General features: G+C 34.7%; 1 protein-coding gene across 12 annotated transcripts in view; it reads left to right on the top strand.

The window, feature by feature from the left end:
- The window catches only part of NBEA (neurobeachin), a 469,696-nt gene that overhangs the window by 269,337 nt on the left and 185,491 nt on the right, over positions 1-14,868 (top strand). The window lies entirely within an intron of this gene.

Genomic DNA, 14,868 nt, shown 5'->3' with positions numbered 1-14,868 from the left:
AAGAATAAGACAAGTCAATCTACCACTTTCTCCAGTTCTCTTATTTAACTGGATTCATACAGCCTATAATTCTCATTTTCTCTATCCTGCCTTAGATTTCACTCAGTCATGTGAATTTTCTGACCTGATCCTTCCCTTGACAATTTCATGCAAGTCTCAGATGCCAGATTCTTTTGTGAGAAGCCCAGGTTTTTATTTTCTCTAATGCTGAGACCTTTGTTACTTGAGACAAGAGCAGCAGCATTCCCATCACCCAGCTTATCCCAAGTTGCAACAGATTCTTTCCATTGCCTATGAAATGGGCCTGGGTTGATTAGTTAAATGTCAATAATGTTGACATCTTAAGTTAGATAAAAGGAACTCAACTCAGCTATCAATTGGCATAATTTGACAACCTTAATCTTCCAGTAAATTACAACTGTCAATTGCTAGTATTAACTTCTTGAACTGTGTCTCCCAGACTGCAAAGAAGGAAAACAAATGCTACTAGGTCATAGGCGGTTTGGTCCCTTTAGGAAAAACAATTTGCAAAAATAGATGATAGTCAACTTCACAGCCACAATTTCTGTTGAAATACATAGAGAAAATCTGAAGCAGATAAATGATGTGAGAGGTTCTTAAAGAATGAAATTAATGAAGGACAGAGAGAGAGAGCAGACCCCCAAGTTGATCATTAGAAAATAGAGAAACTGAGGCTGGCATGACCTGCTCCATATGTGACTTTTCAGCACTTCAACAGTGGCTTCTTCCCAGATTCTGTGTCCCAGATACTTTGCCAGTCAATATTCTGAATGACACAGATTCATAGGAGAAAATAAGAAGCACCGTCAAGTTGGCTTGAGACCCAGATACAGACCAGGTCCAATTTTTTCTTGTCTTTCTTACTTTTGAACTGCTAAAATTTGGTTGCTTCTCAGTTTCACTGACATGAAGTTTTTGATTTTTTGTTTTCTGGGATTGGGAAATTTGGTTACTCATCCTTCTGTTTCCAGATCTGATTATTTCCTCCATCAAGCATCTGCCTCAATGATCAGTTAGTTAACTTTCCTTTTTGATGTAATAGATGGATTTGACAGGCTGTTCCTATTTTTGATTTTTCATGCAAACTATGGCAATAAAGTCCTAAAAGAAAAATGGAAACAAAAAAAGCTTAGTGAACGTGTACAAGATGAAAATAGTGTAATTAGCAAATGTAATACGACAATTGAACTATGAAGGTACATACAAAATACAGAAGAATATGTATGATCATGTATCCCTTCCAACCCAAGCCATTCTATGATTCTATGTCATAGATTTATAATATAGACAAAGGTAAAGTCATCAGTTTCTAATTATTGTCACACAATTACATAACAGATTAAGTATTTAAAAAGTAGGAAAAAATTAAAAATTACATCCAGAATTTGGCATAGTCAAATACTTTGTATGCAAAGATTCCTTACAGCCTTTGGCATATATTATTAAAAACCCATAAAAACAGAAAATTTTTTTCAAGACAGAAATCGTTAAGTTTTCATTTTATTTTGTCTTTTTTTTTTTTTTTTTTTTAATGTTATCTGCTTCTTCTCCTATGAGTTTTGCAGAGCCAAAAATAAATCATTAGGTCATGCTGATATATTTTGGGATGTTTTATAGAAGATTGCTTCTGTACTTCTAAAGAACCTATTGACTCTCAGAAATAAAGTATAAATAGAACAGTTTTGGTTTGCTTGCCAAGCTAGTTTCTTAGCTTTTATAAATTTTCCTGAGAACAAAAAACAAAAAAAACAAACAAAAAAAATTAAAAATTAAGATTACTTCAGCATTTATATGATAGTATAATAAACATGGCCTCTATTAAAAATCTTGTAGCCACTTGACAAATGTTTATTTCAGGAACACAAGTTGCATTTGTGGATAGGAGTATCTATGATATGTCTTCTATACACTAATCAGAATGCGTCCACTAGTTGGGCCAAAATGTCTTTGTTTCAATTCTTAAGAACAGGTCAAAAGTAGATCTGTGTACTTTGTCTTAACCTATACTGTGTTCCCGTATGGTTCATAGAAGGAAAGAAAAACCTTCAGACTTCTACAAGTTTTGAATGTAAAAATTTGTAGTTACCGTGATTGAAACAGCATAGTTTGTAAAAACAATCCTCCTGCTAAATAAAAGCGTGCTGCTTGACAAACATTTTAATAAACGGCTCTGTATGACAGAAATTAGAATAATCGCTTAGGTACGACTTTATTATTTATTTATTAGACTTCAATTACTGTTGCTGATTGTTGATAGGCCTCAAGGAAGCTAATTATTTCATCTCATTGCTAGGTTCATAAGTTCTCTGTCTTTTAAACAGTTGAAGCTTGAATAATTTCTAAAGGTTTGAAACAGTAATTCATAGATTTTTAAGAAATAGTCTATTTAAGAAAAAAATGAAACTGTGTCTTAGTTTTAGAGTGACACTTCAAAAATATATAGGAAAAACATTTTTTTTTCCTTCTGATTAAAGATTTTGAGACAAAATTTTGGTTCCTTGTTGCCGTTACCTTTGAGCTGTGACTCATGAACAGGAGTAACTGAGGAGATAACCATTGTTAGCTGTCTACCCCAACCCTACTGGTTTTGTTGGAAGCACAGCTCTAGATTTTTAAACAAACTGAAGACGTGAGCTGCAATATCAGATGAATGCTCTCTACAGAATTGTTACTGGAAGTGTTTAATGTTTGAAGTCCAAGATATGGATTATATTGAATTATATTGATCTAAAAAAAAATGAACTTTAAATTTTAACTATTTACCTAAGGTACCTTAGATAGTATCATGGTAACTTCATCTATTAATGTTATTCAAAAGGCAGCATCTCTATGGCAAAATCAACATTTTCCATCTAGTTTATTAAATCAGCTTCTTACTGTCTTAAAATTAAGATATTTTCTGTGATGTTTGTTTGATTTCTTATGAGATTGTAGCAATGAAATGCCAAAATGTTTTCAAGATAATTTTGCCAATTTTTTTTTTCTGTTTCCTGAATTTCCATTTTTCATGTTCAGAGAGCAGCTACTCTTAATCTACCCACGAGATACTTGAGAAGAAAATAATTTTGCTACCAGCAGGTGGTACATTTGTACAAACGGAACATGTGTTTAATGAAAATTTTGTTTTTAAACTTTTTAAAATCTGAAAGCAGTATTTTAATAAAATCTCCTAGTAAAAATTATTTATGGTAAAGGTTTTTATGAAAACATTGAATTATTTTTCTCTTTTACTTGTCCTAAATTAATAAAAGCCTTCACAATTTTTCATTTTGAAATTTAATTTTATTTTCATGTTTTATTTCTTCACAGCAGAAATGTGAAAGCTGGTGTCATACTGTCTCTTTCTGGTGTGACATCATATAGACAGAACAGCCAAAATATAAAATAAACACATTATTTTCTTTTAACTCAAAGTTCATTTACAAGATACCTTTTGGATTGTTTTTTGTTTGTTTGTTTGTTTGTTTTTGTGGTTTTTTTTGGTGTGTATTAGTAGAACTTTGAGATGTTTCTACACTGTTTGTAAGAAAAGCCACTCGCTCAGCATGACATACACTGTGCTTAATTTTAGCCATTTCCAGTTTTGCTTCAAGTCAAAGCTATTCTGTCTTACTCTTTTTGCAGTAAGTTAAGGACAACCTCAGTTCACCGTTCAAGCCAACGTTATGAAAGAAAATACTGACAAGTCAAATATTGTCAGTTACTGTATCCAATTTTAATGTTGCCTCAGTTGTTTATTTAGTATTAAAGGATTAACTTAAAAGGAAATGAATATAGAACTTGTGGAAAAAAAATTGTTTCATCTGTGTATAATACAAATACACTAACATATGTCATTAGAATTTCGGTAGATTTGCTAAAGCTATCTTGCATTCCTTCAAACTTATTTTTTAGGTTAAATTTATTTAATAATGAATAAAAAATTACTTGCCTTTGGTTTTACTTCATGGACATTTGAGTTATTCTCCTTTCCATTGCTAATTCTTGTAAGTTGTACGTAGCTTATTTATCATGTTTTCTTCCATGTAGCTATACAAATGGTTAGTGTTCTTTCCCTGAAATCACAGCTTTTTGATACAAATTTACTACTATTTAACAGTATAGAGGCATTTCAGAATGAAAAATTTCATCAGATGGACAAAGATTATTAAAAAAATCTAGCCAGTCAAGCTAATCGCTAGTCCTTCTTTGTGTCCGTGATCAGTTTGTTTGTTTCATCTTTCAGTCTGTTTGCAATAAACCCAAAATCTCCATTGCCTTTACAGATTGTCTGCATTTTATGTAAATTTTCCTGTTGATAAGGAGCACGTTATCAGGCAATACAATGTCGTCTAGAGATTAACTGCCTTAGGACATTGTATTTCATAGAATCATAGAACAGCTTGGGTTGGAAGGGACTCCAAAGATCATCAAGTTCCAATCCCCACTGCCACAGACAGAGTCACCAACCTCCAGATCTAGTACTAGACCAGGTTTCCCAGGGTCCCATCCAATCTGAGCTTGAACACCTTGAGGAATGGAGAAGGTACTATCAAAGCAAAAAAAATCTCTATTTGCAGCGCATCCATTTTGCTATCTATCTACACTGCTTTCCCTTCTGGCATCTTTCCTAACTGAAAATTTATACATCTGAAGAGATTTCTGTTTTCAGCTTCCTTTTTCTATTTTTCATCTTTTAAACTTGAGTGTTCTTAATTTTTTCATTCAAGTCATGAAAGTTGTAGGAGTTGAAGAGTTTTCTTAAGAGTAGCCAATTCTCTGTTCCTCTCAGCTTTGTCCTTCATTATTAATGCAAGAACATTAGTAACATGATCATAGAAGAGAAACTGTGATGGCAGTTTATTGTGCTTTTCAAAGGTGACTCCTCTGCTCCTGTTGTGATGATTTGCTATATTTTCTGTTACCCACTTTTGGTTCATCTGTGCTCTATTTCACACTTATTTCTAAATCCATATGAAAACTCTACCATTCCAACTAAAATTATGTAGTTGTATTTAATTATTAAATCATTATAATTATTTAATATTAGAAGCAGGAATTATAGTTGATATTAGTGGAGGTGTAAAGCCCCTGAATCAAACAGAACAGAAAAATAGATCATTTACTGTATGATCCTACAACTCTTTCAAATCAAAGCTTTACCGTGTATGCTGCTGGTATTTATTCAGGACTTACAATATGTATGAGATCATATACTAAGTTCTTGTACCTTGTGAGATATGTTAATTATCTAGAGTCTCATTCAAATATGTGTGTATTTATCTATCTATATGGGGTCATTGCTGTAAAATGAATAATGAGTCTTAGCATCACAGTTAACTTGGAAGATAAATTGAGATTTATGGCATTGGCATCTTTAGTCTGATGTGCGTGCAAGGCAAGCAAAAATGCAATTCTGGAACTTCAGCCTCTGCAGGTAAAAGATTAGCTAAAATATTGTTATTGTCCTTTGTGGAGCCAGGAGTTGGACTCGATGATCCTACGGGTCTCTTCCAATTCAGGATATCCTGTGACTCCATAGTGGCAACCAAAAACTGATTACAAGAAATAGTGCCCAAAACTAAAACAATTAAAAAGGGATTTTATGAAAATAAGAAAATTAATTTTCTAAGATGGCTGTTAACTTTCAGTGGGGAAAATAGAGCAATTAGTATTTTGGTATTGCTAAGTTCTGCAGAATTCCTTTGCAGTACTTTATTACAGTATTTGCTAGGAATCACCATCAAAATACTTTTTTTTCTGGTAATAAGAGTAGTGAATTGCTATAAAGAGGAGAGATACTAAAGAAATGATCTTTAATTTGAAATTTAAATCAGAGTTCTACATCAATAGAACCAAATGGCCTTTTGTGAGCTCTAAAGACAGTTAAGCAGAATGTCTCTTTAAAATCATCTGATATGTCATGAAATGAGATGGTGTCTGAATCTTCAGAATTTCAAACCAGTGTGACTTTTTTCAGAACCAGTAAATTAAGCAGTAATTTAAATTACAGCTGTAAAATGACATCAAAATAAGAGAGGGTAAAATTGTTGTATCTATGAAAGAAAAAATGTGGCTTTATAGTTGGGGAGAATTTACAAAGTATGTCAACAAAATAATAATTGAAAGGAATCTGCAGGTAGTTTTAAGGTAATTTAAGGGGAAAAAAAAAAGGAGAATGATAAAAGTTCTTTAAAATAGGTAGAAAAGAAAAAGCTTTAAAGTTGCTTACACTTCTAAAGAACAAATGTAATTCATAAACAAGCAGACTTTTAGAGAGATCAGTGTTTGTGCTTTGTAGCTTTACAAGGTTTTTGCTTTTGGATTTGTTGAAAAGCTTAAGCACTGATGATCTCAAAGAGTTTAAAGGAAAGAAAGAAACTGAGATTTTATCCTTTAAACTATCCGAGAGATGGAATAGCTGTTTTATCTATCTTTCTTATTTAAGAAAGCTATAGCCAGTAATGATAGTCATTATAAAATTATCAGTGTGCATATAGTGTTTGCAGATGAAGAACAGCCTTACAACAGTCCTGGCTAAAATGGAAGAATATTCAAGTACTTGATTTTTGTTTTTGTTTTCCCCACAATTTGAATTGTCTTTAAAATCTCTTCTTTGTGTGGAACAGTCTTGATAATGCATAATAAGATTTCCTATTAGAAAAGAACCCAAGTACCTCAGCAATGTAGCAAGGTTAGAAGCAGGGAGCAGTGGCAGACAGCAAGAAGAAAAATGCCAAAATTTGAGAGGTTCATTAAAAAATGAATTCTCAGATGGCAGAAATCTAGGGTTTTGGTATATTTATTGTAAATTATAAAAATACTGGTCTTCAGATTTGGGTTACTGCTGGTATTAACATCAAAATCCTTCTTTTTTTATAACTTTATTTCTTGCACCTGCAGATGATAGTTGCTTTTATTATTTGCATGTAGTTCTCTTTCATCCCATCTGATTTCCCTTCCACTTGCCACTACAGTCATCAGTTTTCCTCTCACATCTCTGTTCCTTATAAACTTACTACTCATTCATTTCTTCCACCTCAGTGTTGCTTTTTCCTCACCAATCAATAATTACATTTCAAACCTTTCATCTATACTTTTTAACCAATCTGCCTCCCAACCTGTTGCCTTTATAATTTCACATTGCACAGTGTAACAGAAAATGTGTTTGGAAGAAATCTTTTCATCTGTTTCATTTCATCCCAGCTCTGGTAAGATTACCATAATGAAAATTATCTATTAGTTAGACCCCATCACTTCTCCTTTTGAAAAGTCCTCACTGCTTAATTCTAGACTTTTCTGTGAAGCCCATTTCCTTTTCATTTCTGAGGCTCTAATTTTGTCTACGTTTCTGCTCTCATTTCAGCAGTTGCTCCTATCTCACCTCTCTTCTTGTTTTAATTTTTCACATGTTGGCAGCACTACAAAGGAGGTACAACTCTCAAGTCTCATGACACTTCTGTAAAAGGCAGCCCTGGCCATGCTACAGGGATGTAAGTCATCTAGCTGGACTTCTGGGCTCTCCACACTACTTCCTCCAGCTGTCAGTGACCAGAATACCATTTGCTTTCAAATTAGCAGGGAGTTCTCTTGCTTCCTCTCTCCTTCATACCCATGATAGCTTGCTGCACTGATTGCAAGAAGTGGAGAAAAAGTTAACAGTGGCTATTCCCCAACAAATGCTACCCTGAACCAACTGCCTAGGTATCCCTTTTTCACTCACTGACGCTGCTTCAGCTTCATCACTGTCACCCAGTGTTTATTCTCTGAAAAGAATTTTCATTTTTAAAATGTCTTACAGAAAATAGAATAGAGCTAATTCTTGAAATTATAGATCATCAGTTCCTTCTATTTTACATGCAGTTTCCCAGTATTACAAAGACGATGGATTCTCTGGCATCCTTCCAGTTCTGTGACCCACCTCTTTTTCCAAGCAACTTTTTCCCCTTCCCCCATGCCTGCAGGCTCTTTCCTATTCATTAACATACTCAAACTTAATCTCTTCCATCTGGCAGCCCATCCTTTGGGCTGCAGTCAGAGGATCTTTTATGGACATGTGTACTGCTGCTGTCCTCTGTACTTGCCTCTAGCTGCTGTAGCTGGAGGTAACACAGCATTTGTAGCATCCAGTCTGAGCATGAGGGTTCCCATGGAACAGTGTGAGGAGGGACAGGGATTCACAGCCAGGAAGCTGCTGTTACAGATGTTGACTTGCTCACAGGGTGGATTATAACAGCTAAGATTCATAATTAAAAAGTAAAACATAACTTTCCCATATACCTCTTCAGAGCTGTCACCAAAAGACTTAATGAAAAATCTTTTCAGAAGTTGTATGGAACAATTCTGAGCTAACAAAGCATTCTGAAAGACAGAAAGAACTTTACTCTGCAGACTGACTTGATATTCCTCTGAACTGTTTTAGAGGCACAGAGCTACACAGTTTCTCTTCTGAAAGAGTTATATATTGGATATCTGAAATGCTTTAACCTTTCTTGGTAATATTTGTCTTGAAACATATGGAAGGTTTGTATGAAGTTGCAGAAAACTGTATTACACAGAATTCTGAGCAAGGCTGGCTTTTAGAGCAACCTGACCTTGGAATAGGAGGTCTCCTTAACATCTTGGTTCATGACATGGACAGTAGGATCAAAAGTGCACCCTCAGCATGTTTGTGGATGGCACCAAACTGTATGGTGCAGTGGACACGATGGAGGGAAGGAGTGTCATCCAAAGAGAACCTAACAGCCTTGAGAGGTGGGCCTGTGTGAACCTCCTGAAGTTCAACAAGGCCAAGTGTAAGATCCTGCACCTGGGCCAGAACAATCCCAGAGGCTGTGCAGTGAGTGGACTGAGAGCAGCCCTGAGGTGAAGAACATGACAGTGTTGGTGGATGGAAAATCTCAACATGAACCGACAATGTGCATTTGTAGCCCAGAAAAACAACAGTACTGTGGGCTGCATTAAAAGAGGGGTGGACAACAGGGCAAGGGAGGTGATTGTCCTCCTCTGCTTTGCCTTCACAAGTTCCCATCTGCCATGCTGTGTCCAGATCTGGGGTATCCAGCACAAGAAATGCATGGAATGGGTCCATGGGAAGCCATGAGAATGATCAGAGGCTTGGAGTACTTCTCCTGTGAAGAAAGGCTGAGAGGTCTGGGTTTATTCAGTCTGGAGAAGAGAAGGCAACAGGGAGATCTCACTGTGGTTTTCCAGTACCAACAGTGGACCTACATAAAAGCAAGTGTCAAGGAATGTAGTGGAAGAGGAGAGATTTAGATCAGATGTAAGGAAAAAATTCTACAGTATGAGGGCAGTCAGGCACTGGCACAGGCTGCCCAGGTAAGCTGTGGATGCCCCATCTCTAGAGGTATTCAAGGCTAGGTTGGATGGGGCTTTGAGCAGCATGATTTAGTGGGAGGTGTCCCTGAGATGGGCAGGATTGGAGCTAGGTCCATTCCAACCCAAACCGTTCTGTCTGCAGTGGCTGTTTAGGGTAGCATAAAAAAACTCATGCCTGGCCTTTAACAAGATCAAATGCTGCGTAAAGGAAGAGAATACACACAGTGAGCTGCTCAGCAGGCACAAATGGTGATAGTGGAAGCAAAATAGTTTGTAATCCTTCAATAACTATATTAAAACAGGGCTTATTCCATTATAATGTGTATAATTATATGCCTGTATTAATTATATGAAATACCATGTCTGAAATTTTGGATTATGTTTTTAACATATATTCTGTTGCTTTGTAAGTAACTGTGTCCGTAGGTTCGTACCAGCCATTGTGATGAAGAGGATGATAAGGATGATAAAGGTTTATGTTAGATTATGCTATAGTTTTTAAGGAAAGTATCTTTACAGTCTGAAATGACTGGATCTCTTTGGTCATACATTTTAGAATGCATTTTAAATAACTTTATTTAAAGAAATAAGATATATTTCATTTTGGAGGTACATAGAAGTAGCTCACAAATGATTCCATGAACTTCTAGTTCTTAAAAATTAAATAAGTAAGATCATTGCTTAATATGCATATTTTCATTAGAACAAGCCTGATTTGAAATGTCACTTACCTACTACTTTATGATTCGGGGAAGTAATGAGAAATTAAATGTAATCTAATTGGCTGTGGAAATAACATTTGCTAATAATAGATATGTTATTAAGAAAAGTAAAGCTTATTGAAATATTGTACTTTTCACATAACTAAATTACTAAAATGACACGATGTAGTCGCATCACTTCCAGGAAAAGCAGATTGTAGCAGGAGGGATAATGTGCAGACATTCCCACTTCTAGAATTGACTTGTGTCTAGTAGTACTTTACATAAAGACATTCAGCTTGATTTACAACCATCACTTAGAGCTACTACCTAGATTCCTGAAAATAAGTTAATGCCTGCATAATATCCACAGGATTTTAACATAAACATTTATAGTGTACTGTCATATAGGAGCTAAACAACTTAATTTATTCCGGGACTTATAAGCTTTTTTTTTAGTTTCAGGCTAAAGTTTGTGGCCACAGTCTTCTGCTTGATTCTATTTTTAATCTAATCCAAGGAAAAATGTAATAATATATTTTTTTAGTAAAATCCCATTTATCTGTCAATAATATTAGTGACATAAATCAACCATTCAATATTTTCTAGACTATGATTTCTTGCAAGAAAAAGGTAAGAAGAAGAAGTCTTGCCACTTTAATAAAGATGCTGGTCAAATAGTTAAGCTTAAATGAGGGTAATTGGTTAAGATCCAGAAACCTTTCTATCTATAGTTCAGATTCTGTGAACCCAAGACATCTTTGCAGTGTAGTACTTGACCATCTAGTAACATTATAGTGTTTAATTCCAAGCTCTATATTTGAGTAACTCAGAATCTTCTATTGCTTCAGGATTTGTCCAGTCTTGTTTTATTGTGTGATGTTGTGGATGTTTGTTTTTTTTTGTCTTGTTTTGTTTTGTTTTGTTTGCATTACAGAGAAGTTAGAAAAATACAGAAAAACGCTATTTTACTGTTACTGATTTTATTATACTTAATTCCTGTATCGTGGCAATACAGAATTGAATTTTGAATGTGGAATCATAGAATATGAACGTGTCCTTGATGGGCTTTCTATGATAGGCTTGCATGCAAAAAAATAAGATTTGCAAAGCACTTTGAATAACAGCATATGAAGTACATTATGCACTCCTAATGATGAGACAGTTTTGCACTGTAGGATCATTTTAGCATACATTACCCCATGAGCAGCTCAGTGCAAATTTTACACTGTAGCTTAAAAGCAATGGCTATTTTTTTGGTGGCAGGAGCCTGTAAGCCAGGAATTCACAAGAATCAGAGAAGAAAAGCAAACTCCTTAGCTTGCATGGCTATAGGTGCCATACTCCGTCATATACTTAACTGCGTTCAGCATATTTTGTTTACTTATTATTCAGAAAGATAGATGCTAGCAAATACTGTACCACCCCAAGACAATTCCACCAGCACCAAGTCCTACTAGTTTGTTAAACACTATGTAGGTATTTTATCTAAGGAGAGAAAAATCTTTAGAAGGGGTCAGATGAAAGCATCTTAAGCTCTGTTATTATTGCATGGAGCTCGTTCATGTATGCAGTGTCTGTGTACAAAGACTGTGCCATTCATTTGACTTCTGTTTCCTAAATGTTCCGATGTTGTCAAGCTTCGTCTTCTTAACCTTTTACAGTTGAAAACAGATTTGATACTTCATTAAAACTTTTCTAAATTCTACAAACTCCAAAATAAATAGTCTGTACACTAGAGAGACAAAAGGCATTATTTCCCTGAAGGAAAGCACCAGGGAAGACAAATAGGAAGATGGAAATTCATGAAAATCTCTACTTTTTAAAATAAATAAAACTGTTGCATTATTTTTATCTTAGAATCATAGTCCTTATTTGTTGTTGTTTGGTCCTTAAATTTTCAAAGTCTTCACACAATTATGATAAGTTATTAATTATGGAGCTTCATATCCAGTCCAAGACTCACCTAAGGGACAATCTGCTTTGGAAATACATACTGTTAAAATGTATTAAATCCATACATTCTAAAGTATTTACACAAATACATACATTTCTTTGCTACTTTTATTTAAATTGATTCCTGAAAATTGCTAATATTTTATTTATTCTGAAGACTGATGTTTTACACAGAGATTCATCCCATCCCATTCTACAACTACGTTACAATTACATAGCAAGGTCATATTTCTGTAAATGGCTTTGACTGTATGCATTAAAAAAATGCTAAATGCAAAAGAAATCCAACATTCCCTTGTGCATTTTAAGAGGAGAAGAACAATGTTTAAGGTTGGTTGAAAGTGTTTATTTAGAAACTATAACAGAAAAGATCAGCTAAATTTTAAAACAACTTTTAAAATCAGATTGCTCAACAGATTGTGAGAAGAATACACATAAATTTCAAAGATGAAAAGATGATGTTCTCCCGTTTAAAATACAGCCAAGTTTTCTATTTCTAAATCTGGAAAATGATTTCTTAATAGTCAAAATGAATCCTTATGTCACTACCTGATGTTAATTGAAGGCTACATCATGACCTCAAGGGAACACAAGCATTTTGTAAGGTGCATTCTGTCAAAAGGATAATCAATCCTCTTCCTAAAGTAACTAGCTGTCTTCCTCCACCTTGCATTTCTCATGCCCTATACTAATCTAGGAATGATTACAAGTAATTTAATGAAAGAGGCAATAACCTTCACCCATAGAGAAACCATTTTGACTTGGTACGGTTATATTTTCCAAGCAAATCTGTGGACTACATACTGAAGTACAGTGCAAAACAGCCTTAGCAAAAGCATTTGAGTGTGAACAGAACTAGACTCTTCATAGAATCATAGAATCTTGTTGCTCTTTTCACGTATCTTCCCCATACAATCTTCCTCGTGAGGAATGTTTCCATCTTTTCAGTTATAATTTTAGAAGGAATTATGTAAGAATCTTGGTTGGATTATGCATAGTTTTGCATAAAAGTCCAACTGTATTCATTCTAACAAAAATGCACTACTAACTTGCTAGTACCTGATGCCCTGAGTTGCTCTGTATCTTTATCTCCCGCTGCATCTGGCTGCAGGTTGGCAGTGATTGAGGGCTGCAGCCCTGGGTTAATAACATGAGATATGTTTTTGAAGACGTAACTTCTCCTGCAGGGAAAAAAAAACTCCAGCTGTGTTTTAAAAAGATGTGTAATTTATGATTAAAAATATGGTTTGAGTCCTATTATTTCAAAATTTTTATTTCAGACCATTCAGTAAGTATTCACACTATTTCAGATGTCAAGCCCGGATTAACTAATAAACTTCTTTTGAATCCCAGTAAATAAAAATTCTTTGAAAATTTTGTCATGTCACTTATGACTTCATTAAAGTAGCAACCTTTAGTAGTCTGTTATTTGCAGCTGAGAATATGCAGTGTCTTTCAGACTGAATAATGAAATGAAAGGATTACCATATTAAACACAGAGCAAATTAAAAAATTAATATTCCTAGTCTTTGAGTATTTCTTAATTCAATAAAAGGCTTTAAATTCTTACATTATTGTGTCATTTTTATCAACTTAACAGTCTTTTTTTTTTTATGAAGATGTACAGTTTCACAGAACTCTTTTGCTTAACACAATTTTCATTAACATCTTTACTCCCTTTTCACAACTTAGAAGGATGCAAAAAGGGAATGTTTCTCACATTCCAGGATGACTTCATGACTATCCTTCCTATTGTGAGTTTAAAACATCTACTTGAACTGCACAAGGAGATTTTAAGCTATGTTTTTGAAACCAAAGAGTAGCTGTCTGCCCATTTTTTTGCATTCATATCACATAAGAGTCAAACGGACTTAGCAGTCACGATAAAATCATTCAGTGCTCAGTGTAGGAGAAAGAATGGACTAATATGTCACATTAACACAACATCTGTGAGCAAGGCTGTATCGTAGTATGAGAACAGTGTAGCCTGTTTTACCTAGAGAGAAAACTGGTACTCAGGATAGCAAGATATTGTCACATAGCAGGTATGGCCAAGGCACTAACATTGCATCTTCCCACTGTGAGAGATCAGAGCAACAGCCTCACCTTTATGGAAGATGCTCTGAATTGCTGTCACTGAGTAAGCAGCTCTCACTGAACTCCCAAAGATGTCATCTCAATGCTTATACGTAAGCAAAATAATGTCTGGTCCACAAGGCAGCAGCATTAAGAGTAAGACCTTCAAGTGAATTCAAAAAGCATATACTGAAAATGTTATTTAGGATGGAAAAAAAAAAAAAAAAAAAAAAGCTACAAATAATTGACTAAAAAAATGATGATGTACCACTTCTGAAAATATGAGTGGCTAGAAGGTATGCTGCTGCATCCTCTCTCCTTGAGCGTTTCCCTCCAGAACAGAGCCAGGCCTCATGACAGCATTTAGTAAAGTTGTATGGAACACATGAAAGTGTAAAAGAAGTCGACTGCAAAAACTGCAGAGATCTGTTCTACATTATTCTGCGTTCTACATATTTATTCACTTCATCTAGAAATTGCTACAAGTTCATAGCCATAGTGAAGACTACAGAAAACAATGACCTAACTCACATCTATGAAAATCCAGCTGAAAAAAAGAGCTGAAAACTGTGACATTTTGTTTTCTTTCTTTTGCTTTCTTTTTGCTTTTTTGTCCACTTACCTCCAGGGTTCTACAGATAAATTAAATAGTACTGGTTTAAAACAGTGGTTCTCTAATTATTGTCTTGCAAGTTTGTGATCTTCAGAATTGTTTTAAGTGTACAGTGTGTTCAACTACCATTTTGAATGTAAAGGTGAAGCCAGAAACACTTTGGGTATTTGACAGTGATCCAAC

Source organism: Meleagris gallopavo, chromosome 1 (genome assembly GCF_905368555.1).
Source record: "Meleagris gallopavo chromosome 1, MGAL_WU_HG_1.1, whole genome shotgun sequence".
NCBI lineage: Eukaryota > Metazoa > Chordata > Aves > Galliformes > Phasianidae > Meleagris > Meleagris gallopavo.
This window is presented reverse-complemented; position numbering and strand designations above follow the sequence as displayed.